The sequence below is a fragment of the Anser anser genome, assembly GCF_964211835.1.
Source record: "Anser anser genome assembly, chromosome: 9".
In the NCBI taxonomy this organism is placed as follows: domain Eukaryota; kingdom Metazoa; phylum Chordata; class Aves; order Anseriformes; family Anatidae; genus Anser; species Anser anser.
In genome coordinates, this window is record NC_139729.1 from 14,982,027 (window position 1) to 15,007,197 (window position 25,171).

The 25,171-nt window shown below is 45.3% G+C and overlaps 1 protein-coding gene and 1 long non-coding RNA gene across 2 annotated transcripts in view; both read right to left on the reverse strand.

The window, feature by feature from the left end:
* GPC1 (glypican 1) overlaps positions 1–25,171 on the reverse strand; it is a 200,633-nt gene that overhangs the window by 111,272 nt on the left and 64,190 nt on the right. The window lies entirely within an intron of this gene.
* Positions 22,948–25,171, reverse strand: part of LOC310904443 — a 54,835-nt gene continuing 52,611 nt past the window's right edge. Inside the window, exon 2 of the long non-coding RNA XR_014588348.1 lies at positions 22,948–25,142. This is a non-coding gene — a long non-coding RNA (uncharacterized lncRNA). The remainder of the gene's footprint in view (positions 25,143–25,171) is intronic.

Here is a 25,171-nt window from a genome sequence, read left to right on the forward strand (position 1 = left end):
GGTTTCTGTGCATCTCTGTGTGGTTAATGGGACCAAAATGTAAATTTAGCTGGGATCTCCAACTACAGAAGTCTTAAAAATTTTAAGTTATGATTCCCACAATTACAACTCAGTTTTCCTTTGGACACGTTTCTCAGTATTACTATCTAAGGTACTGATTGCTATGCATTAAGGTGCCTTTACTTTCAGAGTAAACCCTGCATATTCACCTAGCGCCAAAGATGGCTTTACTCTTCATGGGATAGAGCTGTTGATTTCTTTACATTCCTTTACATCCTTCTTTGAAACAACATTTTCCAGGGTTTATAGAAGATTACTTTCTGCTGGACTCGCCCCTAAGCCCTACATTCCCCCAGCTGCTGCCTCCCACCCGCCTGGCTCTTCCCTTAGGGCTCACATTTTGACATGTACACAGGCATGGCTGGGGCTGCTGAAGAGTAAAGACAAAGGGAAAGGAGAAATACCTTGATAGGACATTTCATCCCAGGCAATATTAAATAGAGATTTTCACGACACTTTCATCCATTCATGAGAAATTTACTGCTGTTTGCATGCCTAAGAACATGAGCAAAATACATTTTTCTTCTCCAACTAGCTCTGGGTGAAACCTTGTGGAGATTGAGCACCCCCAGCTACAAAAGAGTTTTACTTTCACACACACGGACCATGCTCTAGCAAGGTGCAGCAGTCTCTGGGCACTATGCCTGGCTGTTGCTGTGTGCCACAAGCAGCGCACATCAGAAGGTAGCTGCTTCGAGGGCAATCCCAGCTCAGAGGGGTGGAACAGTTACGAGCTCAGAAAAAACCCAGCAGTGTAAAATTGTGAGCTTGAAGACTTACAAGACTCAGTCTGGAACTGTATTAGTGTGAATATGCTGAGTATTCATACTGAAATCTTTGGTACACGGGCTTTTAAAAACCTGTAATTTGTCCACACAATTTCATTTTCCAGTGAAACAGATGTCATCTGAAACACCACATTTCAAGCCCTGTGCTCCTGGACTTTCATGCTGGCATATAGGAAACTTGTCCACCTCTGAGGTCTGAACACCTTACAGTACTCTTGCTTTCCTTGGGGATCCCTACGCTGGCACTGAGCCTCCTTCCCCTCAGCTAACCAGAAGTGACAAAGGTGAGACTGCCTGAAAGGCACTGTGCAGCTGCCACCAGCGCACTCTGCAACCCCAATGTACTTTTCAGAGGACTAGAACCAGGCCTCACGACACTATATCATTTCTGATTGGGACTGAACGTACTTACCTATACGACAAATTTTAGCAACCACCCTATTTATGTTGCAGTGAGGATCTGGACTACTGCCGTGTCTTAAAAAGCACAAGGCAAAATTCCCAACTACGCTTGAAACTGCTTTTCAAGGTGGTAGTTAGGAATTCAGAGGCAAATGAACTCAGTAAGATTGCTCATGTACCTTCAATCATTTACAGGAATGTTAGCAAGACTTTGGCTTCAGAGGGCTGGATCACACTTCCCACTGCAACCATTATTATCCTGACATAACATGCTCTTAGAGTAACAGATGATAACGATGCTTTAACTAGTCTCCACAGAGAATAGTTATGATTAGGGAGTATCTTAGAGAAACTGTCATTCATTAAGTACTCTGCTAAATGCATAAAGATGGGTGAAAGAAAAGCTCTGCAATTCCAGGCATTTAAAACTTGAAAACGGTCCATTCTTCACATTTTGGTTATTGGGTCTTTTTCACTTGAGTGTCACCAAGGAATGGCAGATTCAGTTAAAATAAAACTGCACAATTTTTTTACCTCTTTTCCCCAGAACACAAGCTTTCAGTATTCAGCAGCCACCTTAAAAGACTTTACGGGCCAGTCAGTAAAAGATAGTACTTTTAAAACATGAATAATGAAAAAAAAACAAACCACGAAAACATGAATTTAGCTCTCCCAGTACTGTATATCCAAGTAGCTACGTTACCTCCATTTGAGAAAATCTGTAGCATTTCAAAGTGTATTTCATACACCAAGTCCCAGGTACTTAACTAGCCTGAAATCCGTGATCCCAGTAAAACTGGCAAATGCTCCCTTCTGATCCTTTGTTTTAGGAGCTCACTGGTATGTTTTTCTTTTGAATGATCACCAGATTTTTCTTTCTTGTCCTAGCAAGAAAGAAGGGACCATCCCCAGGATTCAGAAAGCAGTTTTGTCAAGTCTGCAAAGTAACTCCACTTCCAGATTCAGCTAAGCCAGTTAGAAATGTCCTTGGCACTCTTGAAGATGCAATCCACCATCTCCACATGTTCACCAGTCTGGACACTATTAACACTGATCTAATTCATGAATGTAATTCAAAAGCACCTTTTCTTTTTGTAAGATCCTAGAAGAAATATACCACCGGTCTGACCAGTAAGTAAATGACACTACAACTACCACCACAATCAGTATGTTTTCCAGCACTGCCCTGCAGTATTCTTTCCCAGCACACCTCCCAGCTTATTCCTAAGCTGCTGATATAAAACCAAGTATCCACAGACAAGCAAAGGCTCCCAGAGCAAAGGGCTGCACTATGCAGAGCAATCATACTTGTGTGCAGGTTGCTTGCCTCCCACCAGTTAGCTACGTGGCCTTTACTGACCGGCTGGATAGCAAACTGGAGAGGATTTGCTTCTCTGAGCACCCATGGAAGTAACTGCTACACGGTTCTCTTGGTTTAGGTGTTTATAAGCAAGTCATGTTCCAGTCTTCAGGATTCCCCAGAGTACTGCTACGGGACTGTTCCCCACCCACCATATGTGCTCACACAGCTTGAATGCCAGTCACAGTGAGCTGCAGTGAACCTAGACGGGAGAAAATCCAAGTGGAAATCTCACGAGAACAGGTGCTGTCACTGGGGATGCTGAGAAACAGGCTGGGCAAACAGCTCTCTCTATATTCTACTGATCAGCTCTGTATTTGCTGCGTTCACTGAGATCACACGGTCTCAGAGTACTTTTTCATCCTCCATTTCCCAAGGCGTTATGACCTGTCCATCTCCCTGGCTGTGGTGTCAGGCAATAGTAGAGGTCATAAGGGAGGCTCTTGCAGCTTGTCTGTGAATGCAGACAACAGATCCATCAGGCTGGGACAGCGACAGTCAAGCATACTTAGGCAGCATTAGAAATAAAAGGGAGCAGCAAGATCTGCACTTTTACTCGCATCCTCATTGCCTGTGACAGATGAAAACTCCTTCATTAATTCACTTCACACACCATTTTTGATCCTCGTGAAATCCTAACCATCAGCAGAGCACTTTCCTCCCATTCCTGCAGAGAGCCCCCCGGGACGTGTGATGTGCACCGCTTGTTCTTGCTCAAGCAGCGGACGCCCCTGCAGGCTACAGGATAAGCCCCTTCCCTCTCTGCGTATGACTGGCTCCCTGAGCTTCCTCAGTGCTTCCTCAGCCCCTACCAACAACTAGCTCTTCCCTCCATGCTCTAACGTTTGCCTTCGCCTTAATGAGATACTTATTAGGGTGCACAAATAACAAAACCCACACTTCGATCAGTGCTTGCCTCAAGCCAACAGACACACTGAACTGCTGACTTCTGAGGCAACAGCTGACACGGGAAACAAACGTGAATGGATCAGATCTACTTGCAGAGGAGCTGCTGTTAAAAATCCAGTGCCTTTCCAACATGATGCAAAGCACTAGCTGTAACTTCACATTTTTGCCCACCCAGCACTGGAAGCTGCTTCCTTTAGGGTCGACGGCCTAACTCCTGCTGACTTCAAAGGCAGAGGGACAGGGCCCTCAGTGCTTTCAACTCTTTTGTGCCCCACCTATGTGTTTAACAGCATGTTGGTCAAACTAGGAAGAGCTTTCATATCCATCAACCCTTTTCTGAACAGCAGAGAGAGGTTTGCCAAAACACAGGGAAAGCCTTTTGCTCAATTATTTTAATCACTACCACTACACAGCAATTTGTCCTGATGTCAGGAGCTTGAACAAAGTGCCATGTTTCAGAAGGGAAGCATGCTGCAAGTAAGATTCTCTATAAACACTCTTGGCCAAAACCAACATTTCCTCCAAGACGGACTTTGCATTCTCTGCCCCAAGCAGCTAACTTGTTCCTAGCTATGGCCCTTTAGACTCTGCAATGAAAGGAACTGGGAAAGATGAGCTTCCTTCACAAGTCATACTTTTGCTTGCCAAAAGGGCCTTCTAGATGGATTTTAGATTATTTTTTTTCAGCCTGAAACTTGACGGTTTAATAAAGGAATGCAAGGCTCACAAGAACAAGTTAACATACTTCCTCAGGCAGTTCAAAGCTACCAAGATTCCAAGTGAAAGCAAAACAAGACAAGTTTCGGGACAGGAAAATGATCTCAAAGCCTTATCAATAACACTGGCACTTTTCAATGTGTCCCTTTTTCACACTGTCCCCTTTAATTCCTAGTAAAGTCCACTTTCACTGCTGATTTGTATTCAGAGAAGCCATACAGAGCAGCCTGCAATGCAGCACAAGCACTGTATTTTTCAGGACTGATGTCATTTTGGAATACCCTACTCCCCCTCTGCTGCTGCCCAGATGCATCATCATAACAACAACAAAAGTCTATTCTAGTTCTGATGGATCTCTGTTGCCTTTGGAAAACACTCTCTACCATGCTCACACATTCTCCTAACTAAGCGGAGAGTGGGAAAGCTGTTCATGTAAACCTTTTCTCTAAAACCCCAATATACCAGCAAGTACCAGGCCAGGACGCTCCTGAGCACAACAAGCAGAAATAAACCAAGGATTAAGTACAAAGACCACTTTCCTATTCATTTTCTGTGACATCGATCCTGGCTCCCCTTTCCATACCCTTCAGGTTACTTATTTTCTTAGCTCCCCCTGAACACACCCTCACTGCTCATGGCAGTGGGTCACGGCTCCCTTTTCAGAAGGAAGGTTTTGCTTTAACATGAAATTTATCTGCAGTGATCCTGTGGTTCAGGTCATACAGGAGGGCACCCCAGAAGATCACAGCCCTTGTGGCTTCACCACCTGAGACCTTCCTGGTTCACTGCTGGGAAACTTCTGCATTACAGCAACCTGTGCCATTCAGTCAACCTTTCCACTTCTCGGCAGTCTGTCAATCTCTTGCATCTCTTGTCCATCTCTCTTCCTCCACTTTCACACATTCAAGCTTCTTTGTCATCATCTGTCCCTTTTTGCTCGCCTTATAAATAAGCAGCTGGACAAAGGCACACTAGCAATTTCAATTACCTGAATGCAACACTGAGGTCATTTGCTTACTAGGATGAAGTAAAACCCATCAGCTGCACTGCTATGAATCCATTGTCTCTGCAAGGCAGAATAGGCAACCCTGCAGTGCTTCCTTCTAAAAGGAAACAAACTTCCCGTAGGAAAGCTCTCAGCATCTCAGAAAAGAAACATTTAATGGAATGGGCTTGCTGAAAGTGCATGTTGCACTGAGGTTTACAGTGAAGTGGTTTATAACAGTAAATTGTGCTTATCTTCACCAAAAAAAAAAAAAGGCAATGCAAAGGCACCACTTCCCTACTTTGAGCTGCAGACCTAAGATGTAGTGGTGCTGTGCATCCTCAGCCCCCGGCAGGCTCGGGGGAGCCCCCAAAGTGAACTTCTGCCAGCTGGCACCGCACCCGCAGACCATCCACCTCAGGTGAGAGGCATGGTGCTGGTTAAGGACTTTGACACCATAACCATTTTGGATGCAAACAGCAAATTGACTGGAAAAGACGGTCATGGACCAGGAGGAGGAAAAAAAAAAAAAATCACCACATCCCCATCACCACATTCCCCATGGAAATCTGCCATGGAGTTAGGGGTCGCGTCCGCACAGCCACCCATCCACAGGCAATGCAGTTGTGCACAAATGCACACCCGTGCCATTGTCTTGTGCAGCGATTCCCCCTCCACTGGAAAAGCAGCTGGAGAACCCAGTAGGAACAAGCCCAACAATTCCCATGTGAACGTCCAGTCTGCTTATACAGAGTGGACGTGGGGTGGGGAAGCTGGAGTATGCACAATCCGCAGCACTCTTGACATAGTGAGCAATAAGTCTTTCCATAATCTGAGTGAAAATATCACTTCCCCAAGGAACAGGGCATTAATTACAAGCCTACGCAGTTTTAGCAAAGCCTGCAATGTTTATTTTGATCCTCACCACCACACACATACAAACAGCAACACCACCTTTCCTTGGAAGCATTAGACATGACGAACCTTGTTTAAGAAAACGGATTTTGCCAGCAGGCCATCGGAAAAGTAAGAAATAACCTGTCTACACTACAGGCCATAATTGTTTCAGGATTTAGCCATTACGCCTTTTGTAGCCTGCTAGGGTTGGGAGATAGCATCTATTTTAATCATCCTTGCTCAAGCCCTTCAGAAGCTGCTTAACAGCTCTATTCAGACCTAGAAAGCACAGTTCTGGGCTGTCATTCTTGCTTGTGATCACAATTTGTTTCCTGCATAGTAGAGGGTTGCTGTCAGCTAGGCTGTATTTTTTCTTTATCCTAACTGATGAAAGTAAGATTCTGGGAGGCCCTTACCAGAGCTTAGCACCCTCGCCTTTCCCAGCAGCACAGCCCCTGCTTTGCTCTTGGTTCAGCTCCCAGGCCAATAACCTCTGTGCCAGGAAATTAAGCAGTATCTGGTGTTTGTATCTCCCACTGGTCAGTCATGTTCTTCCCCCAGGGCCTTACTAACAACAAATGCAAGCCTAGCTCCAGAGCTCAGACTTTTCAGCTCGTGTGTGTATCCCTCACATCCTTCAGATCTGCATGTCTGATTCAGAGTCTGTTGAAGTGGGATCAATGAGAAAAAAAGAAGTACTAGTGGGGAAAAAACAGGCTGAACACCTCACTGTCCACTCATGCCAGCTGGGGCACAGCAAGGCCCAGGCTCCTGCCCTTCTGCCTGCTGAGGTGAGGACGCAGGCGGGCCCTCAGCACGCTCCTGACAGGCCCGCTTCCGACACGCAGGCCAGGCGGCTGGGCCTGGGACGCTGAGTGAGCAGGAGAAGAAAGCAGCGTGGCAGCTGCCAGATTACCTGGGGCATGGCTCCCTGGCAGGCGCCTCACTCGGCACCTTCAAAATCCCTGCGGACGCAAGTCACCCGCAGGGCGCACCTTCCTCCCTCACAGCACAGCGAGGCAGCGAGCAGCTGCGCTGAGACAGCAAAGCCGAAGTTCTCGCCACGAGGGAAGAACAGATCTTCTCCGAGCACAACGAGGGCTGCAACGTGCTTCGAGCTGCGCTTCCCAGCCAGGACTCAGCCATGCAGGCTGATCCCAGAGAGGGGCACAGCAGAGGGTGCAGAGCAGGCATGCCGCCACAGCTCCTGGCCGAGCAGAGGCTTTGGATCTGTACTGATTGGGAATAGCAGATGTTGCTCGGAGACAGGAGAGAAATCACCACACGAAGCCTTTTAGAAAGCACCAGGGAGCTAAGTGGTGTCTTTAAGGACAGCGGTAGGCTTATAAGTGATGCTGCTGAGCCCAAATCACGCTGCCATGAGCTGAGCAGCTCTGGTTGCTCAGGAGGGAGAACGCCACGCTGAGGGAAGCCATCACCCACCACATGGAGCCAAAGCCAGCCCAAAGCTGCTTCCCTCCCCACACATCCTCCTGCTCCACCCTGGGTGCATGCCGCAAGCCCTGGAGGCATTGCTGGGTCATTTGGATGAGTTTGAAACTTTCCTCAGACAACTGCCAGGTCTCCACAGCGCATCTCCCTGTCCTTATATCTGTTCCACTGCTCACAGCCTGTGGAGACAAGCGAGAGGCTGTGCTCTGCAAGCAGCGGCATGCCACCTCTCTGTGACAAGGCCTTGTCTGATCTCCCTGATGTGAGGGTGACAGGGAGAAAAGATGAGGGAGGAGAGAAGCCTGGTCCTGCAGAGCCACGCAGACAACGTTGTTGCCAGCTTCCCCAGCCCACTGGCCCCATAGCCAGCCCCTGTCCTGCAGCCATGCCGCAGAGCCACCCAGCAGTGTCCCCTGCCACAAGCCTGGCTGCTGCTTCCCCCGTGGGGAGCGCTGCTCCTGGGCGGCTCCAGCTTCATGTGCTGGCTCATCTCCGAACGAGATTCTCTGTAGTCCTGTGGGGGTAAAAACCCTAAGCTCATGGGTGCTAGCTGCACACTCGGAGCTGAGGAGCCTCTGGGGAGCTTCGTCTTAGAGAGCAGACTGCAGCTCCCATGGCAGCACGAAGTGCACAGTGAGCAAACAGTCATAACCAAACAGGATAGTGGGCAGGCAATATCTTGCCAGTAAATGCCCCTGACTTTGCCATCTCCTACATGACCTCCTTAATTCAGCTGAAATGGGTGTTCTTGATTTAAGGAGCATTTCAAGCATATACTGTGCTAGGGTTTTTCGTAAGGTGACAATTTGTGAATGGCATAGGAGGGAAAGGTGTGAAGTCCAGATATAGTGGGTATTCATTTTATGCTGGTTTTACATATTTTAATAGACTAATATAACAAACTATAGTAGCTAAGTTGCAAAGATAGTGCACGTGGTGTCCAATGGCTCCCAGGTAGAACTGGCTTGGTTTAAGCAGTCATAAAACCAGCATTCTTGACATTACAATAGCAGGCTTTTCCCTGAGCTCACGTTGCTTTAAAGATATCACCTGCCACTGCCAATGGAAGTTACTTTCTAAATTACCTTTTGGGAAAATGTGTACTAGGACACAGAGGGATAGTTTGCTCTTTGCTGTTTAGGTTTATCCAGAGGAACAGCTCTGAGAACAGACATCCACTGGCCACACGTTCTTGTACGTGACACAGCTATGCACATCTAAAATGTTTTTATCACTTCTTTGCTTAGGCTATATATAAAACAAGGAATTTACATGTAAAGAGAGCATTTAAGTCAGTAACTGGACTTATAAAATACTTGCAGCTTCAAAAATCCAAGAGCAAGAACAAAAGCATCTGAAAAGCCCTTTCTAAACCACCCAAAGCACTTCAGACTACAGCATGTGCCTCCTTCCCTACCACCCCTCAATCTGCCGAAACCACAGCACCCAAAATGCAGTCTTGACTCCCTTTATTTCTGCAGCCTAGTTCTGCCTCCAAGACTCCCTCTCACATGCCAACAATATCTGCAATTTCTTTCTCATCTCCCATCCAAGCTCTGGACAGGGCTAGAACTGCTTTGCTTGCAGGATTAGCCACAATCCTGTGCATTCAGCCCAGCATGGGCACTGCAGATCAAATACACTGCTTGTTTCCAAAGACATCGCCTCCCCTGCGTTCTTTTTTCCAGTGCCTCTTTTCAAGCCATTATTGATGAGATTAAATTCTCCTCATCCACCCGGCAGCTCACTTCCAGCAGCACACACCAGGAACCTTTCAAAACACCATTTCAATTCACTGCAACGCCATGAGAGAAGTTCAAGAACCAACACTTCATCCTCCCCCCTGCTTTCAGCCTCTCTTTGCCTCGTCTGCTGACCACCGTGAGAGCAATTGCATAGCCACTGTTCAGCTGCAAAGGCACGCCACGGAGTTAAGCCTGTATATCTTCTTGTTTCATCCAAATCACTCAAGTGGCAACAAGAGACAGCCTTCCTGCCAAATCCCCAGTCCCCCAGTGCTCCCCTGGCACTGTGAAAGCTGTCATTTGCATCAGGCGTTGAGCAGAGTTCCTCCACGCTGAATACATCTCTACCACTGCCTTCCTTAGCACCTGTATAACATGCACTGCACTGTTGTTTGCAGCCTTATGCCTGTCATGTTTCACTGGTGGCTGTTTCACACACACAGAGGCTCACAAGTGAGTAGGGGCTGACCCTCCTTCCCTCCAACTGCAGCGTGGTTGCCCTGTTCCTGCAGAGGGCTTGGGGAAGAGGCGCACACACTCACCTATGTGTGCAGGCACACGTGTGGCTGCACTCCTTCCCTGGCTTGTTATCTTTCAAACTGAAGAGTCATGGGAGACTCCCCTTGGTACCCCAAATCTGCTGTAACTACTAAACCAACGGAACAAGCAAAAGGATTCAGCAGGCCTGGTGCAGTCGCACCATTTCCTGGCTGGCACTGGGTAAACCCTATCCTGCAGACACGAGACCAAGAAACAAAGCCTGCTCATTCTCAGGGCTACGGAGGGCTTTACCCATGCAGTGTGCGAACAGCAACATTTGCTTATTTTGCCCTGTACTTCAGGAAGTCTGACTCTTAATGCAGCCTACCCGCACATCTAATGTACACAGTCGTTTTTCAGAGCAGAACCATTCTTCAGGATTTTTAAACAATTGTTTTTGTTTAAAATAAATCATGTAAGAGTCCCTTGCAAAACAGCAGTGCACCCAGGCAGTTACTTCAGGGCCTATTGCACATAAACTGCTTCAACTCTACCAAGGACCCAGTACTGGTGCCACTAAATGATCTCCATGAATGTACATGAAAGCCTAATTCTTCCAAGTTTTCCAGAGGGAAAAATCCTTGTCAAACAACATTACAACCAAATGATAGAGAAGATGCAGCAGGCAGGCTGGCAGCACAGGCTGGGACACAGACGGGTAAATGTTTCTGACTTAAATTCAGCCGTTTGAGCCCCACAGCTTTTTGCAACCTGCGATTGTGACAGCCCAGTTTGAAATTGGTCAATGTCCTATAGTCCCCCAACACAGACCATGATGCTGAATTCGTTACACCACTTTTTCTTGTGAACTTACCATTCCTCTTTCAATTCTGCCAATGCCATCCTGAAGGATCACAAAGGACATGTCCCCGCCAAACTGCATGTCTTGCCTTCTGTTTATTGCCCCCCCCAAATGACAACGACAGCTGACAGATAATTGTGATTGCTCCTGACCATTAAATACTTCACTGGAAACCACTGCATGCTTCACCATTCAGAAAACAACATTTAAGAAATGGATTTGTTTTTTGAAAGTATCAGTTTACTTAAATTGAAATTTGACACACTGTGTAGGGAAACATTAAGATTCACAGTCCAACGGAAAGAGTTTGTCATCTTTCTACTTTCAGCAACTTCTGTGCCCTACGTTTCTTGTTCAAAGAATTTTGTGTCCTTCGTGCAAGGCCTGACTCCCTGTCTTTTGTTTGTACCTTCCACTTACGCTACGGCAAAAAAGCCCTTGCTCCCCAAGGAAAGTCTGTGCTCAGCTGCGGACTCCCATCCCGTGGCTTTCCTTCAGCTCACTGCTGGTGAGCACATTTTCAAGTCCTGGTTTCCATCATGCCTTCCCTGTCCTACACCTGTCTGCTCTGCTCCTCCAAGCTGACACGCTACTGAAGGAGCACAACTCTTGTACGTATTGATAACCCGCCTGTGCCACAGACTAAGCAGGCTGACCCAGTGGACACCACGTATGTGTCTCAGATGAAAAGCAAGCTCAGCACAGAGTTGTTGGATATGGGATCTGGCCCCATTACCAGTGTGCGTGTTGCTGCTTTAAAAATTCATTCCTCTACACCTGGACTGATTTTTATTTTTTTTTGAATAATAGTCAAGGATGGCCAGGTGGGTGTCAGGCCCAAATCTAACCTTCATTTACAGTAACAAAAGCAACAGCCTGTTACTAATGGATGCAGTTCTGATACACAGAATTGGCTGGTATAAGCCAGAACAATTCAGCTGGCCCTCATTTGCTAATAGCTAGCATCCATTAATTATCCTTATTGCAGAGGAGTGTGTATAACCACTGCACAAATGCAAAGGAACTGCACTGCATCATTTTCCACTGTCACAGACTTCCATGGCAAGGGCTAATCCCAAGTAAATCTCCTCCATGTCTCTGCCAAGGAAGAGCTTTTCATCTCCTTGTGCATGGATTGGAGAGAGAAGGCATAGATAAGAGATGGTTTGGAAGGAGCTGGGCGACTGCCTGGTCCTTGCAAGACTTGCTCCAAAGTCCAGGGGAAGATTCTGGGAGGGTAGGCAGATGGCGAAGCGCTCACTCCTCATGAGCAATTAGTTCACTTCTGTCAGAGCCACCAACCTAATATGGGATCTGGCTGGATGCTTGTATGGACACACACAAGTGTTTTCTGAGCTCCAAAAAAAGTCTGTCCACATACCAAAGAATTTACAGCCTAACTGGACATGACAGGAAAAGGGCAGATGAAGGCAGAGCAGAAGGGGTACCAACTTGCTCAAGTTTACACAGGAATTCTGCAACAGAGCCAGAAAATGCAGAGCTGCTGCTCCTGCATCTTCTATTTGCCCTTTAACCACCAGGCTGTTCTTCGTGGGTCCTTGTGCTGTGACTGACAGAAGTGTACAAAGAATGGCCATCTGCACAGGTTAGGAAAATGCAGTATATCCAGCTCCAGAATCTCAAAACTCCAACTTTATACAGAATTTTTGTGATAGAAAAAGGTTCTCTGAATGTCAGCATTTCCATATTATCACCGTCTGTACACTGATTGCTATGGCAGTGGGAATTTAAAAGACTTAAAAAAAAAAGCAATTTAAAGATTAAAAAACAGTTTGGAGTTGACAGTCTCGAGCAGTTTCAGACCCTTGCATTTCTCATCACTTTCCATTCATCTGTTTTCTTTTAAACACGTTCAACAAACTCAGATGGTTGGAAGGGAAGTGCAGTACCACAGAATGCACTTCGGCACATCCCCCCTGGTATGACAGCCCAGAAAAAAATGGCACACCTAGCACAGGGGAAGGACATCTCCCGTACCCAGTGCATACTGCACTACATTACAAACCATAATCTCTGCTTTACCTTTCCCATCCGTTGCACTCACCCAGCTGCAGCAGCCTTAACAGCTGCAAAGACTACAACAGCAAAATGCTAGTGTATCAGCTGTGCTCCACCAGCAGAGCACGCTTGTCCTGCAGGAGTAAAACATCCAGGGCCGGCACACAGGTATTCTCAAACATTAGGTACGCTGGCATCAGCGAAGAAGGGGCATACACAGCATCATCAAAAATGAGATTGTGTCTCAATCCTGTCTACATCTCCCTTTATTGCCATTTTGTGGATTTACCCCACAAGCAGCTTTTTTAGTATTTTATCTGCCAGCTAACAAAAGACAAAAGGCCAGGAATACAGATAAGCAAGTAAAATGATCACAGTAGTTATGACAATAGCCACCTTCATAAAACCATCTTGCAGTACTTTATGATAAGATAAAGAACCAGAAATTTGAAAGCACTGACTGACTGATATCGTCCTTTGTCCAAAGAAAACACTGATTCCTGATAATTGGAAAGGAGAGCTGGAAGTATAGCTCTTGAGATGGAAACCATCATGTACATTCAATATGGCTCTCCTGGCACAAGCTGAACTCTTAACTACATTGCAAATGAGATAAGCAGAAAGCAGCCAGCCCCGGTATGCCCACTGAAATAGCCTTTCCTGTGCTGTACTTTGAGCTGGAAGATTGAACTCTCTTGCTTTACAGAGAGGCCCCACGTTTATCTGCAGCACTGTCAATTCCAGTTCTAAGATATTCTCAGGCTTGTCCATACCCAAGGCGAACTGCTTCTTACATGCTTTCATGGTGCTTTTAGGTGACCTAGAACATTTGAGAGGTGTTTCAGTTGAGAAAAATACCCTGCCATATTCTGAGATTTTATGTCTCTGCCTTTGACAGAGTCCACCTCTCGACTTCTCCCTGCATTTCAAACAAAATTATAAAAAGAAATGCCTCCACGCCCTCCAGCTGTGCACGTTTAGCCTTTTGATGAGAAGCCAAGAGCAAAATGGCTCCATCACAATAGGTGTGACAATGAAAAGCTGTCACGTCTGCTGCAGTATCCACAACGTTGACATGCAAACCCAGCCCAGTGCCAACCAAACACATGTGCCTTGCGGGCTGTGAAATCCAGGCACTGATCTATAAAGGCCGGAAAAGGAAAGATTTTTCATGACTCATGTCAGCACTGAGACTTTTTAGAAGCTGCCATCTCGCTTGTACCTCTAATGCCTCTTATATCTGAGGAAACTTCAGTGAAATCCAGATGCTGCAATGAGAGGGGGAATCCACTGCGTGGATCTTGACTTAAGGCTATTTGAGCCGTTCAGTCCTGGGAGGGAGATGGCAGGTTACATCAGTGTTTAACATATTCCAGAACAAAGCAGCACAAATATTGTATAAGGTTGTTCTCTGTATAAAGTGGCATGCCATATTTCTAAGCATATACCATGCATTAGTGATAGAGAGTAGAAAGCTCACAGTCCTCAGTATATGGGATACCATGAGCCAGACTTTCACATGTTTGAATTCAGCGGAGACCCGCTATTATGCCAATTTAAACTATCCAAAAAACCTTTGTTCCTAATTCAAAGTGGTAGAATGAGTAGCAAGTACTATATCTGTGTTCCTAGTGATCAGAAACGAAGTGGTACAGGTAAGGAGAAACTGTAAAACAACAATGTAAGCAGCTGAATAAAAAAGGAAAAAATTGCTCATCATTTGCACCCCATCTGCTTTGAAAGGAAATAAAACACCATTGCCTTTTGTACAGGAGGGTTTGCATAAAACATAAGCAAGGTTGTACAAACCCTTGGGGTTTTTAATTTGATTCTAGTTTATCTTTTGATCAGCACATCAAACAATTGTGCAGCATTTTCTCCTCCTCCCCGTTTCTAAAAGCTGTCTGAAATATCTGTACTCTCTCACCAGGGCAGTGCAGTTAACGCCAATATGTTTAAAGTGAAACCTCTGCCCAGACATCCAAACACAGGGACATCATGCCTGCAAAAGGTTTCAAGCAGTGTATTAAGCATGCCTGTTGGTTTTCTGAGCCTTATTCATGAGTTGAGAGACTATTACTAGATGGAAAAGAGGAAGGAGAAGGCAAAATTATTAACCATCACAGAGATTGCTAGAGGCCACCTTCCTGCCATCGACACCAGCAGAGACGTAAACATCTGTGACCTTTCCCCACCATCTGCAGGTCAAATCATGGTGGATTTTGATTCTGCTCACACACTTTGGACTGCAGTCAACGTCATTTTAGTGGCTATTTTAGAGTCTTTGACCTCTCAGCATGAGCAGAAATCCCAGCTTGCCATTTGGGATACGCGGCAAGTCCAGAAGGAAGCGTTCTGGACCAACTAAGGACTAAAGGCCTTCTGGGAGAAGTGGCTCGATGGTGTGATCACAGCTTATACAAAACAGACTGCCTGGCTCATTATGTGTGTGTCTGGACAGACCTTGTAACTCACACAAAAATAATGATGTAATAAGAAGAGAGGATTACGTTTTCTCACCTAGCCTATAAACTGCACAGCGAGAACTAAGCTTTCCAAAGAGACTCCTGAGGACAAAAAGCCAGGAAATCTGACTGAGCAACCAGGGACAGTGCTGCCACAGCTTGAGGCAGTGGGAGAAGCACCTGGCCAGTTCTTACTACAGCTGAGCTAACAACTAGAGCATTCCAGGCTCTCACAGGGGGTTATACTGAAAGATGTTGTTTTCTGAGGTGTAAGGCCAAGCTGCTTCAAAACAGTTCACTTTGTGCGGAAATCTGGTGCATACAGATTTCTTTCCTTTTCTTTTTTTTTTTGGTTGCTAAATTATCTTTGGTTTAAATTACCTTAGTGACTTCTCTTTCCCGCCAACGTTCTTCACTCAGTCTCACACAGCCACAGGTGGGCACATTCACACCACTAGGAATACACTTCAGCTTTATTTCGCCCAAAATTCAAATCATCTTTAAACCTAATGCAACATTAGGTCCTATAGAAGGCATTAATGTTCCAAGTCCACAAACGAAAGCCCAGAGCCTTTTACTGACAGCGTATGAGTGAACCCAATGCACAGAATTAGCTGTAGAACTCCTAACCTCAAGGTGTGGCAGCAGTCAAGGCCTGGCTGACTCCCACTGTCACTAACAAGTCCTGTGCTGGCTTTACATAGCAGAATGTAACTTAGAGCCCTTCAGCTCTGAGAGCCTTTAACAAAGCCCTCCAGCCCCGAGCACTGTGCTGCAGCCCCCACCAGCAGAACACCCTCATGAGGGAGGTGCGTAGGCCACGGCACCCACAGCCTGCTGGCACACACTCCCCTGGGCACCATGGCGAGCCGAGAGAGCTGTGCGGAAATCCTGCTGCTTGGAAAGTGCCTTGTTGGTGACACTGTACAGGGGACGAGCAGTCAAGGCAATGAGCTGTTCCAGGGGCAGAGGAGGTTTCCTGACCTTCTGGGTTTACCAAGCTCTCATGGCACCTCATGCAGGCCTACCTGTGGGTGGTAGAGCATCAGAGCAATACAGCAAGCAGAAGGCACTGCAATTCGTAAAGCAGTTTGCTATGCTTTGTGTTGTATTCAGGCCTGAAAATATATCAGACAGATTTAGCTCCCCCATGCTGGGTACAGGCTCATTTTAGACATGCTTTGTTTCCCATTTTCATTCTCTTCATACTTCTCATAATCTGGTATAAAACTCCAGCTTTGCTTTCAGCACCTTCTGTAACTTGATTTAGAGGCGAACAAAGAGCACAGTACATATTTTACATTTGAGGATAATGGGAAAAAAATCCTACATTTTTATGACCAGAAGGGGGCCACTGGATCATTTAATGTGACCACCTGTAAAGTACTATTTCCCTCTACTGAGCCCAGTAACTGCCTTCAACTTAATTAGAGTTTGAAGCATTGGCAGTTCTGGTATTCCATATAAAGACCAAGCACAATATAAAACAACTTAATAATAATAATAATAATAATAATAATAATAATAATAATAATAATAATAATAATAATAATAAGTTCTGAAAGCCTCCTGGGTGTTCCTCACAGGAACTTAAAAATTCCTTAACAGTCCTTGCAGTGTTTTTTCATGCCCTAGTCACAGTTTCTCCGACTAAAAGCAGGCATTCTTCATTGACTCAAACTGCAGTAATTGTAAAAAAACAAACAAAAACAAACAAACAAAGTTCATCCTTCTGGGGTTCACTGCTCCTGATATTTAAGGGATTTCTTAGACAAGTCATTTTTAAAACCTTTCTACATAAACATTCATGTGTTCCCATGTTCTTAAAAGCTCAGAGAAACCACAAGCATGGCAAATTATATAAACTGAAGAGTTATGAAGACAGAAGCAGGACTCTTATCTCTGCACTTAAATTCTAATGATAAACCCTCTGCTGAGGCCACTTCCAGCTCCCTTGTATCAATTTCCTTGTCCCTTGTTAAAAAAAAAAATATCACAAATCAGCTCAACACAATAAGCATGCTGACGCATGTGCCAAGCTGCATTCAATTTCTGTCCTCACTAACAGGACCTAAGCTGGCTCTACTGCCTGATGGCTTGGCGCTTGCCCCAACTGGGCCACTTTGTGGAACTTGCTGGAGCTGCCCCAAGCCCCCTTCCCAGCCTTGGAAATAAATTTAAAAAAAAAGTTATTCTTTCCCATTGTATCTGCTGAGATCACTCCAATGCCTCTGAAGAGCAATGAAGTGCCACTCTGCACGGACAGCGTTCTCCACAGCTCGCATCACCACTGTGACCAACCCCCTCCAAATGCCACATATATTAAACGCCTCACTAAGGTATCAAAGATTGAAGCCAGCCATGTACATATTGTTCAGCAAAGCCTTTTTCTTGTTTAGAGCTACCAGGATGCACAGAATTATTTTCCTCTTAAATATTGTGTTACCACAGGAAGCTCATATAATAAACTTTCCTACCAGGGCTGAAACATCACAATATTCTGTGCTGGAAACCACACCATAAAGCAGCAGCCACCTCTGACCTTGCAATCATTAGGAAGAGTTAAACCATGTTATAAATCCTAATTTATACGCCAAGTGAGTGCAGCCATGGAGCACGGTATCAGATCTAGCACTCACAAGTAAAAGCCCATAAAAGGGGGAGAAATGTGTCATTAACATTTAGTCCACAAACAAGCAGGCTGGGCGAGAGTGGGGGTGTGATTTTCATTACTAGGCCACGGCTTGCAAAATTGCAGAATGCTATCAAGGCTCACACACCGTTCTGGAAATCAAAATCTTTGTTTAGATGCACAACACTAATTCAACTCTGCCTTGCTGAGGCCAATTAAAGGTCGAATATAGATTTAAAATCTTATTTAAGCTTCTTACTGCCTTAATATCAAACACTGAGTTACCAGAGGGTTTACTTAGCTGGGAACCTGTTTTGAATATATTTTAGTCAAACACATTATTTCCACTATCTTATTACATCAGCTATTAACTGAGAGGTAAATTTGCCGGTCACGAGCAGGAGAGCAAAATTAAACTATATTCCACAGAGAAGGGCTCACAGAGCCCCCTTGGTAGCCAGTCAACAGAGTTAATGAAATGAAGGAGATTCATTTATTGGGAAAAACTTTTCAGACAGTAATCAATCACACTTTTTATTTGCTTACTGTGACAGGAGAACTGACACCATGCTGCTCACCCTACCCATCAGAAACAGCACCCTTTGCCACTGCAGATAACCAGCGAGGAGTATTTGGACTGATACCCTGACTAAATTATTTAATTAAGCCAAAAGAACAGCAAGCACCCACCATGCAGGCTCAGGGAAGCGGCTTCTCCTCCACCTGCTATTCCACGCCGAGGTCTCCACAAAGGGAGCAGAAGCAGGAGCTGACAGATGTGCCCCCACCTGGCGTATCCCAGCCAACCTCGCTCACATGTTGGGAGAGATGCGGAGAAGCCAGTAACTCATTGTGGAGGCCAACAACAGGAAGAGCAGGTCAACTTTAAAGGCAAAGATTGTTACAAGAAATTGTTCTACTAGCTACTGGCAAAGTAGATTGTGACTTGCATGCAGCAAGTGTGACAAATTCAACTTCTACCAACCAGAAACGTAGGCAAAGTCAGGTACTGATCCAATCAGATATCCAAAATACATGGTACTGTACAGGAGTGCGTGGGGGAGGCTGTGTGATCCACCAGTTAAGACAACATTGCATGGTGACTGCTTTCCAAAGATATTTCAAAAGCAAAGATAGCATTTGAAGATTTATTTTTCTTCACTGGTCTCCCTGCCATACAGCCATTGCTTTGATATTCTAGTGGCGACTGAACTGGACATGACAGTGATATAACTCTAGGCCCTTATAACCTCAAGGTCAAAGGACAACCAATACATTTTTTTGTTGTTTTTGCTTGTTTGTTTTTTACATCACTGGATTATGACCACTATTGATGGGGGAAATGGTGGGCATTATCTAACTCATCTTAATATTAATGGCAGTTTTATCTGTTGAATCCTGAGTCCGGGACCATACCCATTCTTATTTTTAGCTAGACTACAGCCTAGCAGGAGAACTTGTAGAAAAAACAACCCCAGAAAGTTCTAAGTAATATAAATGCTTATGGATAAAATGATTTTTTTTTGGACAGGAACGCAGACCCGGTACTGCCTGGGATGCAACAGCTTATCTATGAGGCCAAAACCTCAGCCTCCTAAAGCAGGAACCTCTCCTGCCGGAGTACCAAAGACATGCCGCCTGCTCTAGGAAGGCTGCAAAAGATGGGTGGAAGCACACACATTGCCCAGCACCAGAACAAGGCAAAATCCGGTGCTGGGGGGCCTGGCACTGTCCGTCCTGCCACACAGGCTGCTTTGGAAGTACCCCATTTATCATTCCTATCAACGTAAGTGGGGCATGACTTGACACCTACCAAAGATCTCGGAGAATAATGTTTGTTTGTCTGTCTAACTTCATTTGGTCAGTCAGCAATACCTTTTAATTATGTCTATCCTTTAGTTCGCTGACTAAATGGCAAGGGTGTCCAGCCATATTTCTTCTCCCTTAATAAAAAAAACCAAACATGCTTGATCCCAACAAAACATAAACACAGAGTTCATTAGAGTTGGGAGGAATTGTCCATTGTATAAATTAGCTTCATTTCTCATTCAAAGCTGTGTTTTAATAGCAGATAAAATTAAGTGAATTTTCTCAATTATATAAGGTGCATATGGTGAGATGAATTTTGTATCATACAACTACACATAGCTTTGGGATTCAAAGAATAGCTCAGTACTGCAAAACTTTCAGCAGAGAGAGGCCTGGGGCTGATATTAGTGAAATTGCTTATGTAACTTGCTCTTTTATTAACATGAAAACGCAGACTATGATTAAAAGCTGGAAGCTGGAGAAAGGAACTATCTGAACCAGTTTACTAGACTAATGCTGTTTATTAAATTCTCAAAATAGGATGTGGGGATTAAGAAAGGAGCTATTTTGAAAACTGAGATGCACCATTTCTCTACAGCGGTTGGCTTGGTTGTACCACCTGAGCTGCACTTGGTATGCGCTGTACGTATTATGTGTCCATTTGAGTTCAAATAATAGCATTTCTGCTATGTTTTCAGAAAATTAAGGAATCAGAGAGTCAGTGCTGCCATTTTGTCTATGCATCAGAAGGCTGAATGAGGACTGGTGATTCAGCTGCGCAGCTAAACAGGAAGGAAAGGGCACACAACTACATAAATCGGACTTGTGCATGGGACTGTATTCTGGCCTCCGCATCACAAAGGCCATTTCAGAGCATCTCCAACAGCATCGGCACGCATGCATAACTGGGTACCTTGGCTTCACATGGAGCACGTGTGAGGGCAGGTGTCTGTCTTAATAAATTAGACGTTTCCCATCTACGCATAGGTTAAGTAAATGATTTTCTTTTGGAAGATGCATGCGCTTCACAGACTGACTAGCTTTCTGTCCATTTACATTTGTGGCAGCTGGAATTTTCCAGCTAACAGTTCACCACAGCAAACATCAGAGGAGGACAGCATTCCTGGGAACCTCAACTCCCTTCCTCCCTTAGTCTGCAATTAATTTCCTTTAGCTTATACTGAAAGGTCTGCCTGTTTTTTCTCAGGCTCTCCCTGTGGAATGGAAAGAGAATTTAACAGGGTTTTTGGAACAGATGTTTGGGGAATCTGATATTTAGTCTACGACAACTGCTTTGTAAAACCAGTCCTTATTTTTGCATAAGCCACTTTATAACCCAAATAAATAAAAAACACTGTTCCAAAGTTGCTCTTGTTGACTACTGCTGCACTAAGCACTGCAACTTGAGCTTGTATTAAGCCAAAAAAAGAAAAGAGCTTTTCACAACGTTACAAAGTGGCACCATATAATTAGATCAAAATTATATCCACTGTGCTATTTGTTATCTTGCTACAAAGGCACTGAAGGTCAGCTGTTGACAGAGAAATGTGGTATCAGCTCAACATCCATTCCGTCTGCAAAAATAGAAAATCTCCTACATTAAGTGAGCTACTAACAACAAATTTCAAACTTGGTTGTAGTACTGCTTACAGGCTGACTCACACCCAGCATCCCAACAAAATTTCCTTCAGCAGTATGAATTAAGCATTAACACCATTCATATTTCTGAACATGCTTCAGGGGACTCCACCCAAGGGCCACAGGAAGACCCGCTCCCATGGCTGTTCTGCCACGATGGAAAGTCCTCTATCTATGGAGATTTTGGAAATCCAGGCACTGAAATGGGGCTCCAGTGAGAGCTCACATTGTTGTACATGTAGAAAGGGCAAACAAAAAGATTTCCACTGGTTAACACAATGTTAATTCCCCGAACACAGACCCCTTCATGGTTTTCAAAGCTTCAGAAATAAACCGTTAAGATTTTGAGTGCAGAAGTTTAAAATTAGAGTCATACCAAGAGATATACAGATTTCTGGAGCCTATTGAGTAGTCTGCCCTTCTGAAACTGAGTGAAATACCTCAATTTGGGTCAAACGAGCCCAGTTTCAGTTTTCCTGCTTGAACATCTGTATATACAATACACGGTCATGTCAAGGTTACTACAAGCTCTTCCAGGGCAGTGCCTCAAGCTTCACATAAACCATTATACCTTCAACCTGAAAGATGGTCTGACAAAACTGGGAGTAGGAAAGAAAATCAGAAAAAAATGTTATAGCTATACCTGTGGTAGAGTTACCTGAGAGGAAGAGGTGTAAAGTACTGTTCATCAAAACCATGGACAAACCCAACTTTGGACTTCCGATGTAACATCACCGAAACACGAAGGCTATTAACCAGCCCTAAAACCAAGTGCTTCTTCAGGTATGAACTTAATATCCTTTATGCCACTGACAAACAGGCAGCTCCCCATCTGCCTGATTTCTCCCACGTCCTATTTTTCACCTTTATGGAGGGATACCTTATCTACCCAAAATAAGTAACCTTACACCTCTGAGCCTGTGGTGAAAGCTTCCCCTCCCACCGCCTGGTGGGAAATCAGAGCAGCTGGGGAGGCATTCAGGGGTGAAGAGCCAAGCCCTTGAGTCCTTGGTCAGCTCAGTATCCAAAAAAGGTTCTTATCTTCAGTTGGGCTTTTCTATTATCACTTCTAAATGCAATGACTTTTTTGGTTGGTTGTTGTTTTTGCCTTGTAAAGAGTAAGCTCAGCCTATAACATCACAACCTGTGACCAATCACTGAGAGTATACTTTTCCTTTCTTTAGCAAGGACTCTGCAATAGTCAAGAGAATTTTTTCAAGCATGGCAGATATATTTATTTTCCGCTTAAGAGTGACTTCAATCACATCTGTCTGAACAAGAAAATTCATTAAAACACATTCTGATCTTGCTTCATGTTTTAGCTAACTCCCCTACCGCCCACTCCCCACCTTTTAATATCATGTAGGCAGGTTTCACAAACTGCTGAGAATCACCGATGAACATCCTGTAGAAAATAAAACCAAGAAAATTGAATTTAACAGCTTCTAGGGAACAGGGACACCCTCCTGAAGCCATAGGCTCATAGCATAAGGCAGACGAGATGGTTTTCTAACCATTTACAAGCCCTGTCCAAACCTAACAGCTTTTCTAAACCATCAGCTGCTTCATGTGACATATCTTGTAGTAGGAAAGCACAGCACGGCTACAGAAAAACTGAGATAAAGGCAGCAACACAAACAGAGGCTGACTGTGTTTTCACTGCTGGAAAAAAGAGAACAAATAGTCCACTTAGTCTCACACTATTGTCAAAGACGGACAGACCTCTAATCTTCAGGGGAATGGAGCCAAAGGCGTGCTGGGGGAGACTGAATGCTACAGAAGGCAAGGCTTTGTGTAAAACTCTGTCAATGCTGTTTTCATATGAAACGATGAAAATACAGACAGCTAAGGAGGAGAAGCCTGCTCCTTTCTCCCAACATCATCCTAACCCTTCAACTGTATCCACTGCTCTTCAGCTACTGAACTGCTGATGGGGAACCCACACAAGGTGGTCCCTCACATGCCTGCCAGCTCATCCTCACCTCTTAAAAATACAGGCCTATCTGTAAGACAACAGCAAAGCACTGTGCCAGCCTGAGGCCAGTGCACAGTAAGAGTAATGGAAGAGTGCATACACCATGTTTCCTGCCCAGTGCACAAAGGCATGCCTGGCCTTGGAAATAAGCTGTCAGTCACATCCAGCTCACTCCTCTGCAGGCTGGGATTATGGCAGCTACAGATCACAGTTACAAGCGGGGGAAAACAACCCAAAGAAGTAGAAAGGCTCCTCAGCTTGGAAAGGAGCCTGCCACATTCTCCAGAAAAATACTAAAAGCCTTCCAACTGGGTTTGTTTTTCAGCAAAGACCTCAGTTACAAAGCTGTGTGGGAGAAGGAAGGAATAGATGCCCCTGAGGCTGTTGTGAAGAGCACACTTCAGAGCAGCTGCTCGCTCTGTTATCTAATCTTAATTTTAATTGAGGTTTTCTTCTTTTGCCCACGGTGCCTGGATCCCTCTGTGTGCTCCTCCCAGGGCAACCAGCGCCAGCGTGCCCACACATGTCGGCACCACTGCAGCCATCAGCGGCCACTACGCGTCCCTACCGCGTGCTGGGGCTGCCTCGCAGGCAGGACACAGGCTGGGCTTCATGCATGCTTTGTGCAAGCTCCCTGCCGAGACTTTCCCTCTAATGCCATCCCTTCAGCTGTTAAATGTCTTCAGATTGCCAAATCCCTCAGGGATGCTAAATATTAAGCGAAAAGGGTTATTACAATACAGCCAGCAACAGAAACTAGGGTGAGGCTGATGGTCACGGAGAGCCTGAACCGGAGTTAATTAATACATGCTCACTCAGGTTTTTTTTCCCCCGTTTTGATAAAGGACAATTTAGAGTTGGCATAACTGTCACAACACCTCCATGACCCCGAGTCTAATTATAAAATATAATGTGGAACCACCAACATAGGATCCCGGCGAAGAAAAGCCCTGGCTTCTGCAGCTTCCACTCTCTCCCATTCCAGCTTTCTTTTTCCAGGGCGTAACTGCAGCTCCGAGTGCATGGCAAGCACAGAACATTAACGTGTGTTTATTTAGAGACACCTCTAATGTGTTTGTGTTGTGTGTTTCTAGAGTTACAGACCAAAACAGGCAAGGTAACATCTAACCAACAGCAGAGCAAATCCCCAGAGGGGAAGACAAGAAGGGTTAGTTGCTGAATGCATCTTAGTCAGGGAAAAGCTGGAGCTGTTTTAATTGTTCATCAATCAATTAACAGCACTCTCAAATGTCTAATTAAGCAGACAACTGGAATTAAGCAAAGGGCATCTTCGAAATGCCAGCCCTCTTGGCGAAGGCACTTCTTACATTCAAGTGAGTACTTGATTAAGGTGTGCTTGTGTAGAGAGATGTGTAGAAAAGTCCTCAGCCATACGAGTAGTAAATCTCTCCAGTAAGCCTACGTGAAATCAATCCTTCGGTAATAATGCAACTTAACCTTCACATCCAAGCAAGCACTTGAGGTAGGCGGCCAAGTGCAAAACAAATTAGTCTCATTTAGCGTGCAGGACTGGCACAAACGCTGCATGCCCTCAGCAGGCATGCAGGGAGGAGGCAGTGGTGACTTGGAGGGTGCCAGTGCCGACAGAGTGGGGCAGAGGCTTGAGGCAGGCAGTCCTTCCAGCAGGCTCAGGACGCAGCAAAAAACTCCTGAGGGTTTGCTCTCCTTCTGCAAGCCCCAGGCAGTCAGTGACCCCTGCGAACAGGGCAGCAGCTCTGGAGCCCCCCCACCAGCTGTCAGCACGCATCAGCCCGGCACAGGCTTGTGGTGGGACGTCATCCGCTGGCAGCCGAAATGCCGCTGCAGGCACGTCAGCAAAGAACCATCCCGGGGGGGTAATGAGCCCGCTATCTCCGTGGAAGAAGGATGACAGTGAAATGCTTGTGATTGTTGGAAACGGATGGCTGCTCAGCTCCTCGGGATTCACTGCAAAGACAAGTTAGAGAATCGGAAGA